Source organism: Lepisosteus platostomus, chromosome 14 (assembly GCF_059453375.1).
Source record: "Lepisosteus platostomus isolate fLepPlt1 chromosome 14, fLepPlt1.hap1, whole genome shotgun sequence".
NCBI lineage: Eukaryota > Metazoa > Chordata > Actinopteri > Semionotiformes > Lepisosteidae > Lepisosteus > Lepisosteus platostomus.
Window position 1 is genome coordinate 7,506,158 of NC_142624.1, and position 15,924 is coordinate 7,522,081.

The following is a 15,924-nucleotide window of genomic DNA, read 5'->3' on the forward strand; positions in this document are numbered from 1 at the left end:
TGTGCGGTCTTCAGGGTTAAGAAAGCTCTTCAGGTTCGTAGAAACAAATCCGATCAGCACTTTATCATCAAATGGTTTCAAATGGCTTGTTAAAATTATGTGCTAATGCGGCCTATTTGTTTGACAAACCCTAGTCTTAGGGGTATGAGTATCTTTGATTTTTGTGTTTTTCATGTGACATTTCCTTCCCAGAAACCATAGTGTTCACTAGATACAGTATAAAAACTGTACACTGGCATTGTGGCTACTTGAATAGGCCATGAAGCAGTGTTGAATTTTCTGAAGGGTTGACCAACAGCCATTGGTTTTGTAGCAGAAATAATGAATAATAGAGTAATACCTTTTGTGTACAATGAATGTTATCTAATACCAATATTCTCTAGCACAGCTCCTGTAGAAAGAGTAGAAAAATTAAAGTCAAATGTGGACAAGACAAATATTCATCAACAAGGAAATAACACAGCTTAAATACACAAAGCAGTATGCAGCATATACATATACAGTATATCAAGTGGGTAGCCGAGTCAGCATGCATAGTCTGCAAAGGAACAAGTAATAGGTTTATTCCATGCTGAAAAGAGAAGAGAGAAAACACAATGTTTCGGCTGTGAAGCCTTCTTCAGACATGAACCACCTTCTTCATCACATGAAGAAGGCTCCACAGCTGAAACGTTGTTTCTTTTCTTTTTTTTTCCAGCACGGAATAAATATTACTTATCTCTTAAAATGGACTGATATACAAAAATCCTCCTAAAATGTAAAGTAAAACAGAGAGGACAACTCAACACAAGCCAAAACATTGTGTTTCTTTTCTTCTCTTTTCCACCATGGAATATACTTGTACTTGTTCCTTATATGTGTGTAGATACGTGTACTGCATGTATAAGTCTGCGTGCCTCAGAGACCGTGTTCTACAGACCCAGAAACCCAGCTATGTTGGCCTTGTAACCTGAAAAACTATGCAATCCCTTAACAGGCCAGAAAGAGAAATCAACACCGTATCTTCATAAAAGAGCAGGACTCAGTCGCCCTTCCTATCACAAGGATGCTCAAAAGTGGATGGGGATCAATCTCCATAGTTGGACGTCCGAACCACGTTCCCCCAGGAAGCTGTGGGGAATGAGCCGCTGCCATCAGTCACCTGACCTGCGACTGGATGACAGCATGTCATGTGACAGTTTAAAAAGTTAGATATGCTGGTTAGATATGACTGTTGTCTGGAAGACGGAAAGCAAATCGCCTCTTGTGCGACATCACCAGAGGGAAGGGAGAAGGAAGCCACTGACCCAGGGACAGAAGGAACTTGTGAGCTCAGCTGGGAGTTTTGGAAGTGTTTTAAGAAGAGTCTCAGTGATGGGAGTTTTGAGAAAAGTTGCTTAAGAAGGCAGTAAGCAGCTTAGATACCTAGCAGTATTGATAGAGAGGAGCTATTTTAAAAATCCTTTTTTGACAGGCCAACACCCGATGTGTCACAACAGCTTCATTTTGACCAGTTGTGTTTATTTTGTTTTAACTGTGAATACACTCATCTTGTGATTTCTGTTTTCATATACTTTATCGCAATTAGATGCCTCAAATAATTGGTTGACCACTTCCATTTATTTTTTTTTTGTGTTGGTAAGTGAAAAACAGTGTGTTGTAACCCAAAATACTTAATTGGTGGGAAGAGAAAACATTCTTTCTATAGCAAATCAGCCAGGATAAAACCAGTGGAATGTTTTCAGTCATGTGTGTTTATACACAGAGACTTCAGATCTTTTTATCTCAGTTTTATGTTGAATTTTTGTCACATTAGTGTCATCGAAAACACCACCACACCATATTCTTGGTATGGTATGTCATGTAAAGACCTCATTTAAGTATGTATTTAAATATCTATTGCACATCTGCATGCATTTACCTGCATTCCTCCCTCTTATCATTGCATGTTCCAAAGTGTTTCATACTGTATTGAGTTTTATTCCGAATCAGTGAAAGAAGTAATTTTCCCAGGTCAGATCAAGATCCAAAGATATTCTCAGGTTTCCTCTTGTGGGATGACATTACAAATTAGCACTCTCAATTGGGAATCAACCAGTAAACATTGGGAAATTAGAAAACAGAAAGAAAATTACCTTTATAGATCTGCTTTATTTCTTCTCTGTTGGGTTTGTTTTTCCACCTGATAATAAAGGGAAAGAAAACACTTCAATTATTTAAAGTGTCCATTAAATCTGCCTCCTGGTATATTGGCAGTAACATAACATATACTGTAATCAGTCAATTCCAGTAAAAATGTTTATACAACAAGAAGTGAGATGTGCAATACAATATCAGACTCTCGGTTGATACAAAAGTCAAAATGTGCCAGGTTAGGCATGAGCCAAAGAACTGCACCATCTTGGCAACAGACCTGCAGAGTACTGTAAAATATACTGTATACCCACATTCCACCCAGTCAGAAACACATGGGCCTTGCCACTGTAATCCCTTTTCATGACGGACAGTGCAAACAAACTGTACTGGGCTGCAGTTGTCAGTGGAACACTCCTTCAACGTGCATCGGTATTGTCTCTTGATTGGCATGAGCGCAAAATTCTGAAGTAGTGAACGTTTTTTTCTACCAAAAAAATGAGTGGATTGACTGGACTTTTCCGTGGGTTTACTGAGAATGAAATGGAGATTTTCAAAGTATTATTTTTTTAGTTAAACCCAGGAGCCCGAGGTCCAGGAAAGAGACGTCGGTGCGAAGACAGTGTTTTATTTGCAGCAGGTGGCGATGGAAATCCAGCTCGGAGACATCAGGCCGCTCGGAGGTTGAGCAAGGCTGCACTTTCCCCTGTCGCTGACCCCTGCCAGACAGCATCTTTACCAGCCAGAAGGAGGTCAGCTGGGAGTCAGCCTGCCTGCTGAAACCTAGCACGAGCAGGCCGAAAAACAGGGGCCTGGCCACTGTAATCCCTTTACAGTGATAGCCATGTAATGTTTTAATACCCGTTCGAGAGGCCTGGCTGTAGGAGACTGAGAGGAAAATAATGTCACCTACAAATGGAGTAGCACTTTATCAGTTTACCACAGACATGCGGGGGGGAATCACTTTTCCTCCTCAGCCGGTATAGAGCTAGAAGCTTTCTTCACTGTTCTTTGACAGTCCTCATTCCCATGGTTCAGCTCATTAAAATGTCCGTGCAGATCTCATTTTTTATAATATATGATACCTAAAGGGTATTCTTTTCTTTATAATATTTAATACCTAAAAGAACATTTAAAATGAGTAATTGTTAAACAATGAAATGTACAGTAAAAACAGCCTTTTCAAATATTGCGTTGTACTCGGATGTGATGAGTCACCAGAGTAGTTGTATGACTAAAATATGATTCAAGGGGTAGTTTTTTTTTCTGACTGTCTGGAAGGAGGCATTGGGAACAATTCCAGTGGTTCAGCAATAAAATGGAGAGAAAATGTCAAATCCAGTGGAGATCTGAGATCACATCAGAAAGCTTGACATAGAGACAAGCCTTTTAAAAGAGATACAAGATAAGGCTGTGAGGTAGAAAAATAACAATCCCTGTGGATTTGAAGAAATGACCTAGCAAGTTCCTGTCTGTTTTTAGTTTGTTTATATGCAGACATGGAATATTTAGTCTGGTGTTTGATACTTCTTTAAGAATCTCATTGTCTGCTCATGTAAAGCATGCTTACCAAAGATCAAAACGTAAACATGATTACCACAGCCATTCATATGGTCATAATTGCTAGAATAATATGTACAGTAATAATAGTAATGCCACCCGCAATAGTCAACATACAAAGGGATCTGTGATATTTTAATACAACAGTTTAATATGGGCACCACATTTCATGATCAGCCTTAGTTTGTCTGAAAGAATGGTGATTCTGAAAAGCTGTCGCTGTGGCCATAAAGTGTCAGCATAAATAGAACAAACTACTGGAGATGCAATCTGTGACAAATATGTTGATGATACTCTGTCACAGAACAAAATGATCAGGTGAGCTGCATAACATGAAGAAGAGTGAGGAAGACTATACAATCAGTGGAAGATAAGTCATGGATATAATGAGATCTGTCCACTAGAGCCACTGTCAGTATGTAGGCTTCTAAAGCTGGTGTTCACTTAACAGTGTTCCAGTGTAGCTGTGTTGAAGATGCATGTCTGTATGCAATATTTAGTACTCATTACAGTTAGGAGTGCTGCAAAATGTTGTTGCAATTATTGAACAGATTTAATTTGAGGAGCGCACTTCTGCTCCTTCTAGGATTCAAACGTGACTGCTCCCTGGCATTCCCAAGGCCAGGCCCAAGACAGTGGAGAATTCTGCTGTACCAACAACCTGGACTTCCTGCTAGGGGAGAATTCAGTGCTGTCCAGTTTCCAGGAAGGTGATAGCATCTTCTTTCTTAGGCCCTGCGCCCCAGATATGTTCTGCTCCACATGACTTCTAAAAGCCATGCTATTAGAACAGAAAGAAATAATAATAAAGTGATAATGATTGCTTCCATTTATAAAGTGCTTATACAGTAAGTGTAAAGATGACCCATTTCATCCACCATTGAAACCACCTGGGAACATCTAGCAACCTGCAAGGACACAGCATAACAGGTGGAGAAGCCAGGCATTTCTTCATCCTCTGAGTTAAAGGAGAAGCAGAGAGGAAGCCCAGATTGTAGAAGCCCCCCACCCCATTAACAGTGGGGTTAATACTTCTGCTTCTTCAAGAAGAAAGATTACAAATGAAAGGAGGCAAAAAACATCTGGGCTATAAGTGCTTCAGGATAAAATAAAAGAAGGGTGGCAATATACAAAAGCATGGTGACAATATCTGTTATTTGGAGCCATTTGAGCCATGTATGTAGCTTGTGTGGTTTTTAGTATCTAATTGAACCAAGGATCTCCTCCTGTTGTTTCTTGATGTGATAGCATCGTCCTTCATAGTATGGCCGAGGTAGTGTTTTTCACAACCCTTTTTGTTTTAAATCCACTTTCCCTCGGTGTGCATTAGTTTGCCTTCAGATGAACTGCCAGTGGCTTTAAGACTAGTGAATATTTGAATCCTCTCTGGTTGAGACTATGAAAGATGGAGTTACTTTAGCGTTCTGGGGTAGGGCAATATTTTGAGGACAGGAACGTTCCTGGTCACTTTTCTTTGAACAGGTTCAAGAGCAGCACTATCTTTCAATAAAAAACAAAATTGCATATGCAGTATAATAAATCATTACAAGTGAGTTGTACAAATTTAACATACTTTGATTTACATTCCACATATTTAACTATATACAGTATCTGTACATCATTTTCATTCGTAGAGCTTTCCCACATCGTCTAGAAGATGGAAATGATGTGTCAGCACTACATCTTTTTCATAGTGAACTTTCTGATGTCCAGTTTCCCATTGAATAAAGTCAGTTTTTGCTTCCCACAGAAAATACTTTGAACTTCTCTATATTCAATTTCATCAGCTAGTTGTTTGCCAAGTTTTGAATTCTACCTAAATCTTTCCAAATGTTCTTAGCATTTTCTGCTGTGTGTTAATCCCTCTGTTATGAAGACCTGATTACTAGCCATACAAGAAATTATATAATTGATATACGTTAGGAAGAGCAGTGGTAGTATTTGTGCTAATAGAATCATCCCAATTTGGACATTCACCCTCAATCTGTATTTTGTTTTCTATCCAATAACTAGTTCCTAATCCAAAAACATGCATTTCATTAAATATTAAATTCTGAAAATAATGATAAATCATGCTTTTATATATATTACTGATGTGGCTTTCTTCAGGAAACGCCAACAAGTTAGTTAAGCAAGATCTACCTTTACTAAATCCAAGCTCATTATACTCTAGAATCATATTGTTTTAGTTTTGTTCTAATGATCTTTTCCATAGCGGCAGCTACATACAATAGAAATAAGAGTAATTGAATAATTAAAGTACTTCGTTTCATCACTAACCTTGCGGCGCTGGGACACTGGGTTCAAATCCTGGGATGCTGTCTGGGGGGAGTTTGCATGTTCTCCTCGTGTTGGCATGGGTTTCCTCCCACAGTCCAAAGACATACTGGTAAGTCACTTGACTTCTGTTTAAACCTGTCCGTATGTGTGTGTTTGTGTCTGAGTTTGCCTGTGATGGACTGGATTCCTGTCCAGGGTGTATCCTGCCTCGTGTCCATTGCTTCCCGGGATAAACTCTGGCTCCCCCGTGTCCTCTCAATCTTGCGGAAGGAAACCATTGAGCTGGATAAAGTGGTCAGAAAGTGGATGAATGGGGAAGTGGCTTTGTCATATTTTGCGGATGTGTAGTACATTAGCCTTTTTCCACCAGGAGGTGTTACCCCTGTCTTGAGTGAGTGTTGGATGGTAGTCCTATACACATACGTCTTTTAAAGCATCAGCCATTTGACAACACTTGACTTTTATATGGATTGTGTACACGAGCTATCCAAATTGGCTTTGAGTTTCTGGGGCACAATGATTGTCTTATGGCGTTGTTTAGACATTTTGTTGTTCTATTGTTCTCTCTGTGATATGAGATCGCACATATTAATTCCTCAGTCAGTTCCGCTGTACTGCTTTGACAGAGGTGGTGGCCGAATCGGAATTTGACTCTGTATCGGTGCAGTGTAACAGTGTAACGTCTAGTATTAGGCCTGTGACATGGCCCACTGTCATTCATCTGTGTGTAAGAGTTCCTTTATGGACTCATTATCCCAGATGTAAGTTGGACAAATAAAATTAATTATAAATATAATTACTCTAGTGTGTGGCTACCCTATACCACTCAGTAGTTTGGGTGTTTTACCATCACTTGGAGAGTGAACAAAATTTGAGGGAAAATTGGAGGGAAAAAAATGAGGAAGTCTCTTTGTAAATAAACCCTTTTTTTAGAACGCTCTTTTTTGCTTTGGACCCGGTTTCGTTCCGCGCAGCCCTCCCCCAAGCTGGAGCTGCGACTGGATCGTTCGTGCTGGGATTTTGTAAACCACGAGCCAGCTCCCTGCCCTTCGCTCCCGACCGCCGTTATTTCCGTACAGGCAGCCCGGGGAAGCGGAGCCGTGCCCCCGGCTCCTCGCGTGATGTCGCGGCCGCCGTGGGCTGGCCCTGCAGCCGTGTACACTTGCGCAGACTTTCCAATTGCCTGTCCCCGGCTCTGGCTTGGGGCAAAGTCAGAAGCAGGGCCCTGTAATTAGAAGTGTGGCAAAGCCGTGGGCTCTCTGAACTGCAAAATGCAGCTGGCCGCAGTGAGGGTGACTGTGGTGTCCCACAGAGGATTGGGCCTCAGGACAAACGGGACAGATGCAGGCATATGGAACAAGTGGAAGGTGCCTTTTCTCCTCTCTTTATTACTTGTCAACAGTGCTCTTATCGCAGGCTTTCCACATATGTTGCACGGGGATTCCCAAAAGTCATCCCACTAGTTTTAAACCAGCCGTGGCTTAAAACAAATGAGATTTTATTGCTTTACTGCTTCTTATTACAGGGGGGGAAAAATCATTTAGCTGAGTATGTGTATTTGAGGTGTTGAGGTCCTTGATTTTGCGTTTACAGCGATTTAAACATTTTTGACATTTCAAAACCATTTATATTGATAGATTATTGGTCCTTTTTCACACTGTTGCAACTCTAGGTCTCCCACTTTGTACAAGATTTGTGGTAGATCCCTGCATACATGTGGCCATTGACTGAGTTGTGCTCCTATGTCTAGCATCCATGTCTAACATACCGTGTATATGGAATATATTTCGGATTGCATTCCTATTTGGCAAGTCTAAGTCATTTAGTACTTAGTAGTTAATTGTTCCTAGGGTCTCATCCAGATATCTTTCACAGTTTCTTGAAAGAATCTAAGATGTTGATGTCAGTATCCTGGCTATGTACTGCACCTTGTTCCATACTCCCCACAAACCTTTGCATAAAGTCCTTCCTCCTGTTGTTGGTTTCAACTTCCATGTAATTTCCTCCTGTCTGCCTAAAAGGTGGAAATGATGTGTCAGCATATACACCTGAGACATATTCATGAGTAGCCTCTTCTAGATCAGCATTGTGTGCGCAACAGGCACGTGGGAATACTGAGCTCAAGTAAAAACGGGTTCAAGACGTTTTCAGAAAGTTTCAGAAAATAAGTTAGCATTAAGCTGGTTTGAACAGCAATTGGTTAGTCCACATTAGTATAATATAAACGTCTCTGTGTCTGTATGGATATAATGTATGGTATGATGTTGGTATGTTTAGATTAGTACAGTTTGGTGAGTGGGAATGAGGTCTCTGCTCCCTAATACCTGCTCAGCTCCCCGTCTCTGTGTTTCCAGCTGTGCTGGGCATAATCCAGTGGATACAGCCCAATTCTCCACAGGACCAGTTTCAGATATCCATCTTAACTCCCACACAATCACCTAACTTCTCTTGGCATTAGCTCAATGGCCTGTAACCTGAGTGTGCAGAAAGCAATCTCAAAATCCCTCAGACTGCCTTCTCTCAAACATATGCACTTTCACTCATTGATGAGAACTTATAAGATGCAATGTAAATGCCTTGAAGCATACTGCATAGTTTAATGTGTGAAATCACATGCAGCATTTGTAGAAAGTCTATACCATATTTCTGCAGTTCACCTTGTATTGTCATATAGCCTGGAATTAAATTATATTATTTTTGTCATTTATCTAAATATCCTACTGCAAAACTTCCAAGTGGAAAAACTATTCCAGCCATGCTTATAGAGCCAATTCAAATAAATATTGAAATAGGTTGGTTGAGTAAGTGTCCACCCTCCTTGGAATAGCGATCTTAAATTAGCTCAGATGCCTTCAAAATACAAATCCAGGTTAATTGGCCTTCACCTGTGTCAAATCGTACTGACTGACACGATTTCAGGATAAATCCGACAGTTCCTGTAGTTACTGCTGGGTAGTGACCCTGCCTAGATCACTCCATCCCTCCAAATTGGATGACACTGATCAGAGAAGCTGCCAAGAGGCTAATGGCACCTCTGGAAAAACTGCAGGCTTTTGTGGGCAAGACTGCGCAAAGCATGCACGTGACAACAATATCTACAATCCCACAGATCTGGCCTGCGTGGCTGGAGGTCAGGTAAGAAGCTGTTACTGGAAAAAAAACAGCAACAAAGCATTGTGCTACTGTAAACGTGGCAAAGGGTTTTATATTGGCGCAAAACTCATCACAGCACATCACACAAAGGACATCCTCCCTACTGTGAAGAGTGATGGCAGCATCATGATATCCACTTGCAGCATCTGATTTTGGGCCCTCACACGCTCATTCTCACAGGCCTCCTCTAGGCTCTCTAGAACCCTTGCTTCTTATCTGCAGGAGACGATATGCTGTTCCCCCTGCCAGGCCCTGGTCCTCCAGGCCCTGAGGGCTCCCATCAGCCCTGGCTCGGCCGGCAGACCCTGTTCCTCGGCAGGGCACTTCGAGCCCATTGAGCCTGGCGAAGCCCACCTGTCCAGCACTTTCTGGGGCCTCGATATAGCTTTAGCCATATCTTCTACGTGTCACCTTTGCACTCTGAGGCCCACAAGCCTGTAAATCAGCTCCACCTGTTGCCCTCTCTGGAGTTCTCACTCTCCTTCTTCTACTTGAGGCAGGCTGCAATACTCTTCTTCCTGACTGTGGAAGGACCGTTAAGGGTGTGTCCTACCTTGTGCCTGTTTTATCCCCTGCAACTCTTGAGTGGTTTTTATGGATGACCTGTTGTTCCTTTTTCCTTTTATTATTGCTATTTGTTCCTTGCACACGTTATAAACAACTTGGAAAATATAGAGGGTCATTTCGTGCTGAAGAGGAAGAAGAAAGGTGAAACGTTTTCTTCTGGTGTGCAGGGAAACTGAGGAGAGAGCAGAAGTAGGAGCCGGAGGCACAGGGAGTGTGAATACAGTGTGAAAGTGGATGGGGGATATAAAGGGGGCAGGAGAGATGAGGCCAGGGGGAAGAATTCCAGAATTCCATTCCCTTATAAACCGTTCATAAAAACTCGACCACTAAAATGTTTTTCTTCTTTCTTTTCACTTTTCCACTCAGGGTTAACTTCTCTTGAGCAGCTCTCAGTTTAACGTAGCTCCCCTCTCTAACCAGAATCTGTATCATTAATAGACACCAGGAAGATGAAGGGAATCTCCCTGTGCCTTTGGAGTTATTCATGGAAGTCTGGATGGTAAATGGAAAATGTACCTATAGCAGCACGTGAAGCTAAAGTAGATCTCTTGGTTTATGAAGCCATTGTGTACTGGAGTTTGGAACCAATCTTTTCCCCAAGCTTTAATAAAATCCAGCAAAAGCATCGATGAGAACAAAGCAGGAAGCGCTGTTGTAATGATGAGTAATGTCCGTGTAATCTTTGCTCCTGAGATGGACAAGGATGAACTCACGTGACTAAGCATTCCCAGTGTGTGATGTATGACCACATCTGCAGAGATAGACTGCTGTCAAAACTAGTGTCCCACCTGCTTTACTGTGTAGGAACATTGCTATTTGACTCGACTGTACCTGGACTGTCTATAGAGGGATATTCTCCAGTGTTACATCTTTCTTTCTAAAAATAAGCTCCATTTCCCAACTTCTGAGGAAAGAGCTAAGCAGACAGACGGACAGAGGGAGAGGGCCTGAGGTTTACATTGCGGTGTTTGTGCAAACCCTGGAGTTATTCAGGGACATTTGAAATCCTGTCAGCATCCCCTAATTACACACATTTATATCTGATATTTTCTTAGTGGCCGGGTGATGGACGTGGAGAAATAGTCCAGTGGCAAATAATGATAGAGGCTCAGTCTCTCCTTTTCAGCAGCTCCGATTACTTTCAAAGCGTTTTGTTTTCTTTTCAGGCAGTCATCCTCAGGATTGCCACTTTTAGCCTTTCCTCAAACTGACTAGCAAGCGAGGTTGCTTCAGTGTTCCGACCAGCGCTTTGCTCTTGATTTTTTTCCCCTTGTGATTGTTTTTTTCCTACGCAGAAATGTGCGGGCAAACACAACTTGATATTAAACGTCTGTGCGTCACATTTCTGATACTTGGACCTTGTTTATAACTTTTCCGGTTCCGAGGTGGTGATGCCGGAGAAATGTCCCAAAGGCCAAGAGAGCTTGTGTTGTCCTCGACGAAACAGAGGTATTATCTGGGTACAGTGGATCCTGTGGTGAATGTGAGTTCACGTGCTGCTATAGCCAGGAAAATGTGTGACAAACTAAAACGCTGACTGACGTGAAAGACCTCATTAGAAAGGGGAAGAACAAAGAACAGTTTTCTATTTACCATCCAGACTTCCGTGAAGACTTCCTGTAGTATATGTGAATACAGTGGTGTTGAAGATTTCTCCATGTGAAAGCTAGGATTTTTTAAAACCCTCAGGACATATAGTGAGACAGTGTAAAACAGATTCAGCTTGACATCAAAAAACAGAATTGTCTTTCTTTTAAACTGAAGTGAACTGCGTTGTTAATTCTAGGAACTGAGTGTTTAATAACAATTGCGCCAATTAAAGCTAACTTGCAGTTGCCACTGGATGGATGCATTCCTATTACCTGTGGGGCATTTGAGAATACATGTGAAACCACATTGCTAGTCAGCCCGCCCTCGTGTTTACAAGCAAATACTATAGGATTGGGAAATAAATAACTTTCTATTTTGTCATCTTCTTTTTGTCGGTTAGCAGGGGCTGCCCTTGGCTTCCCGTGGTGCCCCTCTGGTGTCTGGTGCCCATGTGATGACCCAGTGATGTCAAACCCACTGGAGAGAAATGAAAGGGCCCGGTTGGCATCTTTTAAAAGGCACCCATCTCTCCCCTTGGCCTCGGTGGCCTTTTATTTTAGAGGGCAAATTAATAACTGTACAACATCAATGACTCTCCAAAAGGGCCTGGTTTGCAGGCTGAACAGCCCTCGCAGCCGAGAAAGACACTGCTTGGAATATTTTTTTAGGATCACCAAAAAGAAATGGTCCTTTTCTTGAGGGTAAAAGGGATTTCTTTGCTAGATTTACCACTTCTGAAGCATTGTCAAAAGCCAAATTAATACAGAGGCTGGATTTTTTTTTCTGAGGAAGAAAACATTTGTTTCAAGGCATTTTGGAGTTTATTATTAGCTGAGTGTATATAATTGCATCTCTTTTTTTTTTCTTTTAAGAAGACAACATGCCCCTTCTGGTATATCATCTGTTTGAAGTAACTTCTTAAACAGATGTCGTTTTAAACCCATGACTACACAACAAAACAACCAGACAGCTAGTTAACAACAGGTGTCGTTTTGGGGCTGCTGGTATAGGAATTCATGGAGGGATGCAGGAGAAATGATGGTTTCTATTTATATTTATCTGATACAGTTTATATGTAGAAAAGATTGTTGTCCCTGTTTTGTATCTCCAGTCTGGGAGTGGCAATAGCTGATCAGCTTTGAGTCACTACTGCAGTCGTCCATGTTAATCCAGCATGCCAAAAGGTGCTCTGTTCTTTTCACACTGGAAATCCAAAACTGTTACATCATAACTTATGTTTCCTTTTGGGGAAACACAGAACTGTAGCTGATTTAGTTAATACCACCTCAAGGTGCCTCTGGGACCTGTAGATTCCAACAGTTGTATTATAATCTGGTGGGGGCAATTACAAATACTCCTTGGTGACGAATCTCAACCACGTCTCCCCATTTTATTCTATTTTCACTTACAGGAAAATACAGCATGTACTTGATCTCTGAAAAGAACAAGAGGACATTTGTTTTTCATACAGTCTGTTTTTATATTGCTTCCGTTTTTATGTATTCAGCTTTGATGTCATATTCTCATGTTATAGGGAAAGGATACAATTGAGAGCTCTAAATGTGTTCAGGACATTTTATTGTGAGTGGTTTTCAGGGCTGCTTCTTTGGAGCTCAGGACTAGATCTATGTCCAGTTCTCTCACACAGTCCAGACGCACGTTCTCTAGATTAATTAGCATTTCTAATGTCCCCCATTTGTGTGTGTGCGCCAAGTTTGGTTTTGGCTCGATACGAGCCCATGTTGGACTAAACCATTTTTGAAAATGGATGCATAGACTTTTTATACTTTTGGATTGAGGTTTTATTTAATTGTATTCTTATCCAAAAGGAGGAATGGAGAACATCTCCACATAGAAGTATACACCGAATCTCGGCGTTTGTGAGGCCAGTCAGTACCTGAATGGGAGACCTCCTGGGTGTAATGGATATTATCTTTAGCTTTTAGCTCATAAAACTGTAAAGGTTAATAGAGGATTTATGTTTTTTCCCCCAAACGATATACTGTACAAAGCTTTCCACGGTTAAGACAGAAATATGAAGTTACAATGACAAGTGTTTTTTCTGTAGTATTTTCTCCTAGAGTAAGCCAACAGCCATATCACTCTGCAACTCACAACTGGCAGCCCACTGAAGCTCAGCAGGTGTGAGCCTGGTCAGTACCTGGACGGGAGACCTCCTGGGAAAAACTAAGGTTGCTGCTGGAAGAGGTGTTAGAGGGGTCAACAGGGGGCGCTCACCCTGCAGTCTGGGTGGGACCTAATGCCCCAGTATAGTGATGGGGACACTACAATGTAATAAAGGCACCGTCCTTCTAGAAAAGTCGCATACGAATGAAACATAATTAATTAATAAATGAAATATTATATGTATACTGGGGTTACCAAAGTATACACTTGATGTTCTGAGTATACACTTGACAGAGGCCCCATTCTAAGACTTTTAGTGCTGGAATCAAGTGTGATGTAGGCACAGGGGTGGGTTTTGAACAGTGTACAGTAACTGCAGAAAATGCCTTTTGCTTAGGAGCAGGGAGTCAGAACACAGGTGACGAGGAGTGTGGAGAAAAAGAAAGGCAACCAATAGCGAGAAAGAGCAGAGTGAAACTAGAAGAAACCAGAGAAGTCTATAGAAGAAGAACAGCAGAAAGCAAAGAAATAGTTGTGCTCGCTATACACAGAGGTAGGAAAGAGTGCAAAACAGAGCAGATTTGTTGCTTTAGTGAAGAGGCCATTGAAACTGCGCAGGACGGTCTTTCATGAAAACTCTGAAATATACTGAACGTGCCAATCCATAGGCTCAGTATCTTCTTTACTCTTTAAATGATTCTTTATTCTTTAAATCTCTGGTGAAATGGATAAATATTACAATTTCTAACGCCTCCATATCGACTTGCAAACTAATTGTGAGCTTGAAAAGTCAAAAAGTTGAGCTGACATAGCAATGAGAGTTATTTGCAATATGAATATCCAGTAGCCTCACACAATGCAATCTCAATTTTAATGCCATTTTTGGAACAAACTACCTTTGTAAGTTTTTCAACTTTGACATAAAAAAAACAATCATACAATATCTCAATAGTTGAGTAAGAGCTCTGAGTTTGACTATCAGCAGTTTTGCACTTTGGGGAAAACTTAGTTCAACATTGAAATAAGTATTTTTTTCTAAGATTAATAATGTAAGAGGGGAGTGTGCTGCATTTGTGTTCTGTAAGGATGAGGTGAGATGTAAAAAGTGCATCAAATCTGCTTTTTGTCGTCTCAGTAACTTCAGTGCATCCAAGTGACCAAAGTCAGTTCCACTTTCCTAGTCAACCGGAGTATGAAGGTCAATCTAACACTTCCTGTGTACCCACTGGTCACATTTATAATATGTTGTACCAAGAACTTGAGGTTGTGAAATTCAGTTGTGCCACATTCTGTCTACTTCTCTTCTTACTGGACTCACACGAACCGGTAACTCCATTGTACAGTGTGCATTGCGCTAGCATGAATGATGCATGCCTACTGTAGTTTACCTTGAGCTTTATGTGTTACGGTCCTTATATGCCACAGTAATTTGTTTAAAATGATTAAGAGATCCGTCCATCCATTTTCTAACTGCTTTATCGGATGCAGGGTCATTGAGAGCCGGAGGCTAACCTGACAAGCAATGAGCACAAGGCAGGATACACCCTGGATGGGCCACAGAGCATAGTGACATACTCACACACACATTCACAGCATAGTTTTCCCAGAGGCCAGTTAACCTACCAGCATGTCTTTGGACTGAGAGAGGAAATTCACTGCCTGAAGGAGGGACTCAAATCAGAGTTTACAGAAATGGATTATATTTATTCTAAAATCATGTGAACCACTAGTATTGCAGAAATAAGTGTGTAACTTGCTAAGGAAATTTACTCTAGTGCACCTACTGCAAATTGATTTGTTTTACACATAAAAGGTTTGAATACTGCAATCATGACTTTTCATTTTTCTTTCACATTATCAATTTCTTTTTTTATTAGAATACAATTTAAGTAAAATGTGTGGAATGTGTGTTGTATTTAAAACAGATTTATTGCTACTTCAAAGTGTCATCACTTAGGAAAGTAACAAAATGTTAAAATTGTCAAGGGTCTGAAGAACAAGACACTGTATATTGAACCTTATTTTGTCCTGGAAGTACTGAATACCAGTGCTGGCATGCATCATGGGCAAGGGAAAAATGGTAAGAACTGGCTCCTCGTTTGGGTACATTTAAGAAAGAAATGACAAATTGTTAACAGAATAAATGGCCTTTCAGAGATATGACACCGTAACGGCAACGGTAACAATACATTGGAAGGTTTAAGCTGAATAAAACGTTTTCCAAAGATGTCTTTGACAAAGGAGGGACCCAGTGTATATTCTGCTGGTCAGTTTATAAAAAAAATTGGCTCCCTGTTTGCTGTGTATGGTCGACAAAAACACATTTATTTGTATGTTATTTAAATAAACAAATACAGATCTGACCAGTATAATTACGCCTCGAGTTATTCCTTCCGAAAATGCTGGGCGACATTTTCATGAGGTAAATATTTGAAGAGCTAATTTGGTGACTTAGTCTGAAAAAGCGGAATATATGTTATCCAGGTGTATTCTTAAACCCATCTCCCCCTCTGTTCTGTGTGAGTGTGAAAACAA

At 40.9% G+C, this 15,924-nt stretch overlaps 1 protein-coding gene and 1 long non-coding RNA gene across 3 annotated transcripts in view; one reads left to right on the top strand and one right to left on the bottom strand.

The window, feature by feature from the left end:
* nhej1 (nonhomologous end-joining factor 1) overlaps positions 1-15,924 on the top strand; it is a 116,508-nt gene that overhangs the window by 89,304 nt on the left and 11,280 nt on the right. The window lies entirely within an intron of this gene.
* Positions 1-15,924, bottom strand: part of LOC148648829 (uncharacterized) — a 54,395-nt gene that overhangs the window by 1,207 nt on the left and 37,264 nt on the right. The window contains exons 3-5 of one of the 2 annotated variants that reach the window (XR_015926474.1): positions 7,904-7,966; positions 2,115-2,161; positions 341-391 (exon numbers count right to left, since the gene is read on the bottom strand). This is a non-coding gene — a long non-coding RNA (uncharacterized LOC148648829). The remainder of the gene's footprint in view (positions 1-340; positions 392-2,114; positions 2,162-7,903; positions 7,967-15,924) is intronic. The other variant, XR_015926475.1, reaches the window with a different exon arrangement.